The sequence below is a fragment of the Papaver somniferum genome, chromosome 4, assembly GCF_003573695.1.
Source record: "Papaver somniferum cultivar HN1 chromosome 4, ASM357369v1, whole genome shotgun sequence".
Lineage (NCBI taxonomy): Eukaryota > Viridiplantae > Streptophyta > Magnoliopsida > Ranunculales > Papaveraceae > Papaver > Papaver somniferum.
Window position 1 is genome coordinate 80,833,102 of NC_039361.1, and position 13,439 is coordinate 80,846,540.

Genomic DNA, 13,439 nt, shown 5'->3' on the forward strand with positions numbered 1-13,439 from the left:
AGCTTCTTTCTGGACATCATTAGGTTCGGGAAAACGTGTATGAAGATAATCTTGTAAGATGGTTGAGGCACAAATGTCAAGTCCTACAGGAGGGTACTTTCTAAGAGTTAAAGCACACGGAGAATGATAATCACCCCCAAACTTAGAGTTTTCTGTGTCTCTAGAAAGACTAGTCACAACTTCCCTAATTTCTAGGTCATCAGATTCCTGGAAATGGTCAATAGATTCTTCTAAGTTGGGTTCATCCTCACTCATTTCTACGAGTTTATCATCTTCTAAGACTAGTGTTTCTAAATCGCTAGATTCTAAAACAGTATTCTCAGGGTAAACTCTTTCCTCTAAACCATCATCACAATCATATAAAGGATTATCAGAGAAAGGCTCATAAACTAAGGTTTTAATCATAGTTACCTCCTCCGATTCACTGATAGGCACATCAAATAATGGATTATCCAACATATGCAGGCTAAAGGATCATGAACTACATCGTCTAAAACGGTGGTATCTCTAGTCAAATCCACATCCTTTTGAATAGGTGAATAATTATTAAAATTATTTGGATTTGTATTAGAAACAACACTATCATTATAAAGCTCAATCGGAGTAACAAATTCCTGATCACTATGCCTACATATTTCATGTTCTTCATCAATACTATCCTCATCATAATCATCACTATAATAACATGAAAATGATCGAACCTTATCAAAAAGTAGTGTCTTTATTCTAGCCTCGTCCTCTAAATTAGGCAAATATTCACTATTGATATCAAGGGTAGAATTAGAAACCCTATTTTGGAAATTTAGATTATTTCGAGCAGCATTAGCCAACTGTTCATTTTCTGCCTCTAGACGTGCCTGAATTTCACTGAGCATAACACTTATACGTTCACCACTCTCGTTTATCATCTCAGAATATCGTGTACACTCTTCTTTTGAACTATTCATTGCAACTAAACGTTTATACGTCCTTTCAATCCGTTGTTGGGTCTCTTCTAGAGATGGAACAGGTTCAGAAATATCATAATCAAGACTAGTTTCCAAAAACGAGTAACTAGTACTACAGTGTTCCTGATTTTATTGCTCGTAAGACCAATTCGCGTGTGGATAGTAATTGGGCTCACCATGGTATGAACCATAACCTTGAAAAGGTTGGCGTTCCCAACTACTATTTCCACCATGGTCATAAAACTGATGATGTCCATATTCAAATTCAGGTCGATACTCATTGTATTGGCTTCTATCATACCAGTTCGACATTCTTAATTGCAAGGGAATTTTACACAACCACAAACAAGGCCGACTCGACGCTACCAAAACAAACCTAAAGATTTCTAGCAAACAAAAAACATGATGGCTTCACTTAGATTGTTTTCTAGACCAGCTTCTATTCCTTCGAAAAGGAATTCGTTACAATTTGAGCACACCCCTCTGGAATCAATCCGAGCTAATGTAAGTTGAATCGAGGCGAGGGAAGCTTAGTAGAGCTTTGATACCCAAGGCCTCACCCCATTAGAAGGCGGCGCAGTCACGCATTCAACTCACAGAAACCATCATGAACTTTGAAGTGTGCTTAAAGAGCAACCAATATTTTTCGAACGAGTTTCCTATTAAGCTCGTTACCCTATCGGTCTCGTTCTATTCCAAATTTTAAAGCTTGGGTTCGCGTTAGGTTTCGTTTTCCTAAGGCGGGCAAGAAGGGAGCGGTGATGAAATCAGAACCCTTATCTTGTATTGGCCATGCCTTGCCCTTTACTATGAATTTAAAAACAGTCCAAATTAGTCCTAAATCAGTGAATCACCTTAAGGAATACAGTAAACCCGCTGACAGGAGATTCGCGAGTGTTTCGATGGACTTACCTCCCGTACCAGACGGGGGATGAACCGTTGAAGTCGACTCGGGCCACGACTCCTATGTCATGTACGAACCCGAGGGGCCGAGACGATATAGTAATCGTCGTCCTTCCCTGCACACAGTTTATATAAAATTTTTTTTTTAATAATACCCTTCCGTAGGGTTAAAAAAAGAATAAAGTCCAATTGTCCAGAATAAAGTCCAAATAAAAAGTCCAAAAATTACAAAAATTATGAAAAATAAAGCCTATTTACAAATCCTAAAAAAAAATTATGTCTTTTTTTTTCTTCTCTTTTAGCTTTTAGCTTTAAGCTTTTTGTTCCCAAGTCCTTAGTATTCCACTTCGAACCTGTAAATCAAAGACACAAAAAGAAACATAAAAATGAACAAATAATAGTAAAAAAAAATAATAAAAACCTAAAAATTCTACCTAAGCACAAATCCGCGTCGGCGGCGCCAAAATGATTTTTGGTTTTTGATGGGTTGTAGTAATGAGGTTCAAACTCTCGGACTTGTGAAGATTAAATTTAAAGATTTAATAAAATTATATACAAAATTATTAACAATGGGTGCGAGAGGTAACCAAGACACTAGATTCCACTATTATGCAAAATTGAATGATAAATATTTCAAAACTCTATTCAATTCTTAAGTCCTCTTTTATCTTTAATTCACTATTAATCATACAGATTCTCAAACATTATTTGTAAACCTTAAGTATAGATTATCAAGAGACTAAACCAAGCATAACCTATCAAACTGAATAACAAATAATTAAGACAATCATTCAAACAATTTAAAACTCTGCAAAAGCAGCGATTAGGTGAATTATATAATTAAATGAAATAGTTACCCATTTATGTTGCGTGAATAGCTTCCTCCATTGCCTTGGTTACGAGGGAATTAGCTCATCATAGTATAAATGCTCTCAAAATAATTTATTATAGCTCAAAAATGGTTTACAAATGATGAGAAGAAGAGAAAATGGTGTAAACAGCTAATGTGCGACCCACAAGAAGCGTCACACAAGAACGATACATATGAAATGCTGTAGTCTTTGGGAAACTACGACCCACACTCCACTGTCACTGTCACTGTTAAAGAACGACAGTCTTTTACAGTCTATTGTTCTTCGTGTTCATCTTCATGCAGCAGCAGAAACAGAGTTTTGTTAAACTCTGATTTCGTCTTCTCTAGCTCTCCCTAGCTCCCAAAACTCTCGACCCCCTCTCTAGTAGACCCAAAGAGCCTATTTATACCCAACAACAGCTCCAAATCTCGCCAATAACTCCAATATAATTCTTCATTATGCGGGCAGTGAATAACAATATTTTCCGAATATTTTCTTACCAAACTTGGAATTTCTTGCGTAAACTTCCTCCCTCCACGCTCCAAATCGATTCTTCACGACCCAAAGTGATGCTCGAGCCATTCCACATCATCAGAACACGTCCATAACTCTCCATGACGCGTGATTATCATCCTCAGTGCATGCTTGCCCTGTTTTGAACTCGAGAATAAAAACACGTATTCCAGCCAAATTTGATCGAAACCACCACCCAAACTTTGTTCCTTATGCCAAATCACATCTTTCTGCCAATTTTTAGCGATTGAATCGCACTCTAACCCATTCATTTTGACAATCAAAATTCTGCAAGTTGAAAACTTCATTTCCCGCCAAAAACACAAATTCAAATTGTTGCAGAAGGTGCCCCTTATCCAGAGTGTTGGGGTGAGAATATCAATTGGGGTGGAAATAGTAATTTTTCTGGGTTCCTCCGGGACATTTCTGGGACGCTTCTGGTGCATTTCTGGGGTGCCTACGGTACATTTCTCCGGGGTGTAAAACACTGCTTTTTGAGCCCATTTCGCCGTAAGGGATTATTTCTCTAAAATTTCCTACAAAAACACAAAATAACACAATAAATACTTAAGCGAGTCTAACAATACAGAACATTGAGAAAAAAATAGACACATAAATGCGTCTATCACTTGGGCAGGAACTCAATGGTGGAATAATCCAACATCTTTTACTTATGCAGTAATGGTAAGTGACAAATCATATCTGCCTTCCTGTAGATTCAGATAGGTTGTAACATGTTATCCATTTTGTTTCTTTTTACATCTTTTTTCTTTGAGGTTAGGGCTTGCAAGAAGAAAATAAAAATAAAAACTAATGGGAATGTAATACTTGATTTGCTAATATCTGCATAAAACATCTTTTACAATGAGCATTCATGTTTGGAATCTATGTCAAGTGAAACAAAGTTGTGGTGGATTGGTTGTTTCAGAAGTAATAAGTAATTCTAATTGAATCCGACAAAAGAATTAAAAAAAGTGAACTCAACTAGATTTTTTAGGTTATGAAATGAGTAATATTAAATAAAATCACCATAATTTCCGGGTTATAAATAATACGGGTTATGTCTAATGAATCCATGGACTACAAATAAGAAAACTCAGAATAAGAATATCGATTATTGTGGGACTGAAGGAGTAATACTTATTAATCTCATAAAAATATTAATTCAACATGTTACTCATCATCGATGTTTACAACATTTTACTTTAAATAAGGACCTAGTATTTTTATCAGTTCATGTTAGTAATGATACACTGTTGCGTGTGGTGGTTCACTCTCTATTTATCTCATTTGAAAACCCTAATAGATGTTACTTTTACTTTGCTCGAATTTGGTTTTTGTGGTTTTGATAAGGCAGAGAGTTCTTCATTTTCTCCGTAAGGGTTAGTTGATTGTTTATCGAATAATATGTATTTTATTTGTCCCCACCCGACTTTGGGGTCATAAGAACATTTTTCTTTCATTTTGATGACGATTTCTTCGTATGTTAATGTTTTTTATGTGGATCGTTACGTATTATTTATTTATAAACGTTAATGACTCATGATATTTGAGTACACATTCAACCTAAGAGATTTTAGACCTCTAAATTTTTTGGATTTACAATATTACAGGTATTTCCGTATATTTGGAGCATCTCTTATAAAAGAAGTAGATACTTATTTTCATTATTTCTCACTGTAGTTCTCATTCAAATATAAATATCCTCGTGTTTATATAAAGCTATTTCTCTATGCAATTTATTTATAATTGGTGACTTCATCCGTATTTAGTTTTTGATAGAAATGAAATTCGTTAATAAAAACAGTTATACAGAATGGTGAAGAAAAGCAGGGTTATAAACAAAACATTTACCTTCACATTGTTTCCCCTGCAATACCTAAAAACATTATCTATCATAAAATTGAAGTCCCTAAATCCTTATTATTTATTTCTATATTTTTTAATTATTAAACCATAAGTATTTCATTTCAAATAAAACGCGTATATATGATGGTTTTCAAGAAAAACAGGTACATCATAACATGAAAAAGATTAAAAAAAAGCTACAAAACACAAATAAATTGCGAAGAGAAAGCGCGATCTCCAATGATAGCACCCAAATCTTGTACTTTGAGATTGGAGAAGAGAAGTTATTTGAATTCATAATTCGACCATTCTGATGGATTTTCTTCTTAGACCTATGACAGAGGAGTGATTTTCCCAAAAATTCTTCATGTGCAGTGAATAACCTGGAAACCATAGATCTATTTTTTTATGACAAAGAAGAACTTGATATTGCCAGTACCGAGTCGCCGAGTACTTGAATCAAGATAACCAAACACAGAGAAATCGTTAGAAAGAAACAATATAAAAGTGCAGATAAAATCATCTTAATAGAAAAGATAAAAATTGTTCTAATAGCGCGGAATTATTAAAATCAGCGAAAATAACTCATAAATCAAAATCAACTATATATAATATTACTAAAAGCATGAAATTTTTTGCTCAAATCTAGCCCTTAAAATGGACTGGATATGAATTCTGAGCAAGCTTTCTTTAGTTTGAAAGTGGAGAGAAGACAGCGGTAAATTAACAAAGTATTAATGTAATATTTCTCGTCCAATGTTTAAAAGTATTTATTTTTGCGATATTATGGGTTTCGTTGGTTTTATGTCTAAGTGCACCGATAGAATCATCAAGGGATGCGGAACTCGTACTCTTCATCCGTTGAGGAAAGTTCTGTATCCAGTCAGTCCTGCCTCTGCTTATTGATCAATTTGAAAGTGTCATTATAATGTCATTTTACGAGATGGTTCTGCGAACATTGAAAGTATTAGAGGAAAAATGTAGAGGAGTTAGGGCGATTCCTTTGGCAATCAACAACAAAAAAAAATTTGTTGAGACACATGGATGAACAAAAACGTTTTTGCACTCTGGGAAACCAAGGCAAAATGAACAAATATGATATTTTAGGGTCCCACAAGTGATTTTATCAATATAAACTAATAAGAGTTGGGTCTCACTAGTGATTTTATTAATATAAACTAATAAGGGTTTGTTCCCACTGATTATCTAAAGACTTAAAGTCCTAGACAAATAAAGCTTCCACGTTGAATGGTGAGGAAACCCTAGCTTTCTATTGGCCGAAATAGGTCTTTTTTGAGTTATGTGAAACGAGCGTTTTGGTGAGGACATTTTGCAACGTATGATTGGTTTAAAAAAATAGGAAAACATAAAAAAAGAAAAAAAAAGAAAAAAAAAAAAGAGGAAACCAAATTCAACTTGGAATTCGCGAGGACACTTGCAACGTATGATTGGTTTAAAAATAATTGGAAAAAGATATAAAAAAAAAAAAGGAAACCAAATTCAATTTGGAATTCGCGAGGACACTTGACAACGTATGATTGGTTTAAAAATAATAGGAAAAAATAAAAAAAGGAAACCAAATTCAATTTGGAATTCGCGAGGACACTTGACAACGTATGATTGGTTTAAAAATTACAAACTCAAAAGGGAAAATCTAACCTACCGTGTTTGGAATTTTATGGAAGTCCACTTAAATTTGGAAATCGGGTATCTACCGTATAAGGACTCTTTTTTCCAAATTAATATATAAAGAGGAAAAAATCCACATATTTTCTGCGAAAATAAAATGTACACATATTCTCCACCTATTTAATGAGTTTGCCCGCCACACCAAATAAAAAATACATCGCCACGGGACCCTTGCACACCGAATAAAAAATGCATCGCCACAGGACGGAGCGAAGCCCCGCGCACACCAAATTATGAATGCATCTCCACGGGACGGCGCGAAGCCCTGCACACACAAAATAAAAAATGCATCTCCATGAATGGGCGAAGCCCCGCGCACACCAAATCAAAAATGCATCTCCACGGGGCGAGACGAATCCCTGCGCACACCAAATAAAAAATACATCCCCACGAGGCGGGGCGAAGCGCCGCACACACCAAATCAAAAATGCATCTCCACGGGACGTGGCGAAGCCTTGCTCACACCAAATCAAAAATGCATCTCCACGGGGCTGGGAGGGGTGAAGCCCCACGCACACCAAATTAAAAGAAATAAAATATCTGATGCGTAGCACAGGAACAAATCTAGTTTAACTAATAAAACAAATAATAAAGAACAAAACATGAATATGAAAACCGAGATTTGGAGAGACAAAACCAAGGAGCGGTTAAACAACACACGTCAGCGTTTTTTCTTCCAATGCCCGGTTCTACATCAAGCGCGCGTGAGATCTACTGCCTCACTCAACAAACCCTCAAATTTGTTGGTTTGTCCATCCGTTTTTCATGTTTGTTGAGTCCATAATGGCAGCAAAATGAACAAACTTCATGTTTGTTGAGTCCATAAAAACTGCTCTCAGGAGATATTAATTTGGATTATGTAACCGCGAATTAAGATAATGCTTTTTTTTTTTGTAAATTAAATCCTTACTCAGTGAGCCTTTAAGTTTGTTTGTTGTGGATATTAAGCTTGGTATATATCATGTTGTCGGATTTTCACGCTCTTTGAGCTTTTACTTTTTTACAGCTTGTTAGGACGACCGAGCGAAGCGAGGAAGGACTCTGTATATGGTGACTTTGTGTCAATGTGCGACATTACTTTTTTTTCAATTTGACACAAAAAGATTGGATTGGGTGGTTTGATGTCATATCCTGAAAATTTCCAAATTGCCTTTATTCCAATTACTATAACTTCTTATGTATCCTATTTTTTCAGGGGTATAATTGACAACCAAACTTTAATATAACATATCTAAAAATCCGTGTCCAGGAATTTTACAAATTTATCTTGTTGAAATGGTTTTAAAAAACCTACGCAATGAGTACAAACAACAATATCAAATTTAGAGTTTTTACCAAAAATTCGGAGGTGCTTATCATTTTAGGCGCAATTTTCGAAAATTAAATGTATATCCATTATGCAAACCACCAAAAAGGATACATAATACGTCATTCTCGATTTATCAAGAACATCAGCAATTCTGCTCGGCGTCGCTTTGGATTCATCTTCAACAGGAGGGATTTAGGGAACCAGGATTCGATTGGATCTACAAGATTTTGGGCAAAATACTCCATTTCGGTTGGAGCATCTTTTATTGAAGAATATAATCACTTTAAATGGTCGGAGTTGATTCCGGTTCACACCATCATTCATCACAACTACATCTACAAAAATTGGATGTCTTTGCGGTGCATGACTCTTTCTCTTCGCGATGTATTTGCAATTGGTGTCAGGGCCGGCCCTAGGCACATGCAGGCAATGCCTCGCATTGGGCCACAAATTTTAGGGGGACACATTATACATGCTCTCAAGATTAGGAAAAAAAAGAAGAGTGTTTTCTGTAAAGAATTTTTTTTCGAAGGGGCAAACAATAATTTATAAGGGGCCACAAAATAAAAAAAAATTAGTTCTATCAACGAGACACGTCTTCCTGTTATCAAGGAATCACGTCGGCCTCTTCGGTTTTCAAGTTTATGCTTACAAAAAAGAAGAGCTTAAAAAATAAGAAGAAAACAAAAAATGAGAGAAAAGAAAGGAAAAATACTAGGATTTATTTAATAAATCAATTACATCAAGGTAATTTTTTTGTCTTCTTCTTTTAATTTTATAATTTTGTTTATTAATTATCTATATTATTGTTGTTTGTGTTGATGAATTTAACCCTAATACCCTATTTTGTTCATTGCCTATTTAACCACTTTACATTTAATTTGAATCATTATTTATAAGTGAGCCAATAAAAACTTCCAATGTCTATTACTTATTAGCTCTTCGAATTTCCCATACGTGTGTACACGTTCTATGTAGATATGCACAGAGTGGAGGAGTTAAGGAAGTTTGTGGTTTTCGGTTAGTACTAAAATCATTTAGATGAAATTTTGTTTTGATTGGAAGGCCAAGGGTGTGTATTTAGACTAATTCTTTAAACTAATTCTTTTTATTTGGTGTAAATTTAAAACTGTGACTTCACTCTCTTAATTGATTGAGATTGTAATCACTATTTCTGGTTATCCAATACAATACTGTTCAGTTGGATTAGTTGTTATACTAACTCTCTTTTTAAATTTGTACATCAATATTAATACTGATAAGCATTTCTATCTAAGGCAATATAAGTAGTCCTTGCAGTCTTGTAGATCAGAAATTATTACTGGACTAACAAGAAATAGGGGTGTAAATTCGGGCAGTCCGGGCCGCCCGACCCAAAAACTAAGACGGGCCGGGAAGGCCAGGCTTAATATTTGTGAGCCCGTAAAAAAATTCAGGCGGGACAGGCCGGGCACAAGTAGATAATTTGCTACCCAAAGACCGCCCAAAGCCCGCTTTTTATACGGGCAGGCCAGATCGGGCCGGACAGGCCACTATTTTGATTTTTTTTTTTTAAGTTTAAATTTTTCAAATGAACGGTATTAAATACAATATCCTTTCCTTTCCAACATCGCATATCGTAAGTGATAGTATTATTTTATATTTAAATTACACGGACAAATTTTTAATTTTAGCCTATAATAAATAATTAATTAGAGTACAATAAACTTTCTAATAAGAAAATATATTACCATTAATGTTTTGAAAAGGTTAATTATAAGTAAAAAACAATTATATATTTTATTTTTCTTGACACAAAATTAACAATTATAAAATTGTAACTTTTAAGTCTTTTTAAGAGGATATTAAATGATTAATGGCACATAGAAGGCTTTCAGGCCGGGCACCAGGCCGGACATCATAATTAATCGCAAAGCCCGAGACCGCCCAATAAATTAATCCAGACCAGGCCGGGTGGTCCATGACGGGCCATAACAGGCTTTGGGCTACTTCGGGTACAGGCGGGCTCGGGCGGGTACAGGCGGGCCGAGTATTTTCGGGTATTATTTACACCCCTAACAAGAAATAATTGCAAGATTATGGAAGGAGCCAAGGAGGTCCCAAAAAACTATTGTGTTGGACTAAAGAAAGTTTGATAATGGTTTGTTGCAAAGCAATGAGATTTATCAGGTAGTTCATTAGCCTCAACTTCTTATTCATAGCTTAAATTGATTGATTTTTTTTCGAGTGTTTTAACTATTATTATAGTCTGGAGTACCATTCTTTGAGTTAGGGGGCCACAAAAAAAATATTTGCATAGAGCCACCAAATTGTCAGGACCGGGCCTGATTGGTGTCGTCATTTATATTTGGGTTTTGATTATCTTGTATTTTGGTGTTTTTGATAATCTTGTAAGCAATCAAGTAATCATCATTTTGGTTTAAATGAATTGAAATGTGATTTCCAAATAAAATAAAATAATAATAAATAAAAATAAATACTTTATGTAGCCATATTTTGGTTTATGCATCAACTTATTTTCCTGTTTCAACTAATAAAACGATGTACTCCCTCAGTTTCAAGAAAAGTGATACTTTCAGTTTAGGCACAATTTTTGAAAATCGAATGCATAATCATTATGCAAACCACCACAAAGGATGCATAACACATTATGCAGCCATATTTTGATTTATGCATTGACTAATTTTTCGTTTCAAGAAAAATGATACTTTCACCCCGTATAAGGAAAAAGAATACGCTCACTCTGTTTTGGGAAAAATAATACTTTTACCCTGTGTCAAAAAATATGATACTTTCGCGTCGTATCACGATAAATGATACTTTTGCGCGGAATTTCTTCTGTCGGCCGTCCGACCATGCCAACGGTCATCTGTATGTTCTCAACATATTTTCTAAGTTTACGGATAAAATTGAAAGAAAAAAAGTGTTAATCCGACTTGACATCCTATAAGTCTGTACTTTGTTGTATTCATAATACTTATTCGGGTTATTTGGTTTTTGGTACTTACTTTTTGACCTAAATTTAGGTTTGGTCTAACATTCGTCCAGGCTTTGCGTTTGGTCTCAACGTTGATCCGTGTTGACGCAGTTACATGTTGACCTGTCTAACTGTTGACTTATTTTTTCTTTTTACAGCCCTCGAATTATTAAACATTTTCTTAATCCACCCCAACTGAAAACTCACTCTCACGATTCTCACTAAGTAGCGAAGAAGACCCCCAAACTCGTTCTCACTTTTTTTTGCAGCCAACCACAATTTGTATCCAAGTAGCGAAGAAGACCTCCACCAAAATCATGCCTCCAAACCAGAAATTAAACCTCAAATCATCCAAATTATATACTCTAAATCCATCAGTATTTGATGATGATGACGATTTTCAAAACCCTAGACAGCTAATTTACCTTACCCAAAAAATAAAATCCCAGAAACTCAAGACAGTTTCTCAATCAAAACCCTAGATAACTCCATCAATATCTGACGATTGAATCAACTGTGAATAGTTTGGTTGAAAGGAGCAATGTTGGTATGTTTGAAATTAGTGATAAATTTGAAGCCATCGAGTCTGAGAATTGCAGCTCTGATGATAACGAGGGTTCAAACAATTTCAATGGGTTTGAACTGATTTGAGTTAAGAATTTAAGGTTTGATCGATTCATGGAGAGTTAGGGTATGAGATTGAGGAGATGAAATCAAGGGTTTTGTATTTGGCTGCGATTAGAAGAAGATGAAGATGTTGATGATTTCACTTATTGAGTTGTGTTATTCAAGAATTGGAAGCTAGGGTTTTCTGGAGAACTTGAGATTTGGGATTTGATGGTGCTGTTGTCGGAGTTGAAATGGCCAAGAACATATTGATGGAGGTTTTGAGTTTGTGCTGCGATGCAGTGAAGCTGGTGATGAAGAACATGGGGTTAAGTGGCAAAATTCCCCAATTTGGACTACGAGGTTGTGAAAATGCCCCAGACGTTAGGCAAAAGATCAAAATGCCCCAAAACGGAATCAATATTCCCCAATCTGTTATGTTTTCCGTCTGACATGGTTAAGTGGTCAAAACAGTAAGCGTGTGGATCCGCACGTGTAAATAAATATCATTTATACCCTTCTGTCAAAATACCCCACAAGCACGTGACTACTTAACCATGTGCCACATATAGTTAGATTGCGACACGTGGCTAGACTAAAATTGGACGACCATAGATGAAGTGGTTATATTTACTGAAATTGATGTTTCTTTTTCTAAAATTACCAGCATGTCCTGTTAACTAGGATTGCGACACGTGGCTATTGTTTTAGTTGGACGACTGGAGATTTGGTTGTTATATTTACAACAATGGGTTTTTTTCTAAGAAAATGACCACCGTGTCCTACAATCTAGGATTGCAACACGTGCCACATGAGTTCAAATCAACGACTACAGATTTCGACCGTTTTAAATCCGACCGTTGTAGATTCCGACCGTTGTAATAACGGTCACTTTCTTGTCTCGCCTGACTTATATAAATGGGGAATTTTCACAACCTTAAATCACTATATTGGTTTTTTTTATTCAAAATGTCTGCTAGCTTAAGTGAGAAAATGAAAATGGTAAGAGCAATTTCAAGATTTTTTCAAAGAAGAACATAGTTAAAGGGTGAGTATCTTATCCATCTTACTTTAATTTTTACTTAATTTGCAGGAATGTGAGATGTGCAACGAAAATAATCATCAATCAATTGATTGTCCTTGGATCTACAGTAGGTGTAAATTAGTTCCTTGTAATGGTATTCGGAAACTTTTAAAGGTCAAAGAAGGTGCTAATTCAGGGAAGAAATTCTTCTCTTGCTCTAATCCTATGTGTCCATACTTCGAATGGTTTGATGATGCTATTAAAACCATGACATCTCAGTACAAAGGAGGTTGTAAAGCTTGTGTTGGTGATCACAAATTTGTTGATTGTCCTTGGTCATATACTCCTTGTATCAACCCCAAATGCAATTCAACTAAGGTGAGGAGGTTAAACATAGCTCAAACATCATGGAATTATGGTATTGGCTACCTAAAATGCAAAAAATGTGAAGATTTCCAATGGGTGTCTGATGCCATCTTTGTGGAAAAACAAAAGCAATCTTATAATTCTGAAGATCAAATTTGTGCACAGTTTAAAGACAAAGTGAAGGTAAAGTGCAGAATTAGAAGTTAATGTATGTAAACAAAAGCAATGTAACAAAATATTGTCAACATTCATAAAACAGAACTGAGTACTACTATCTCTGATATTACTGATATTTAGAGTTAGGCTTTCTAACCCTTTTTGATGGTGGCTCAGAAATGTTGATTGTTTGGCTAGAAATATTAACAGTACCATGATAAGTATGGTTAAAACAGGCAGATGAAGG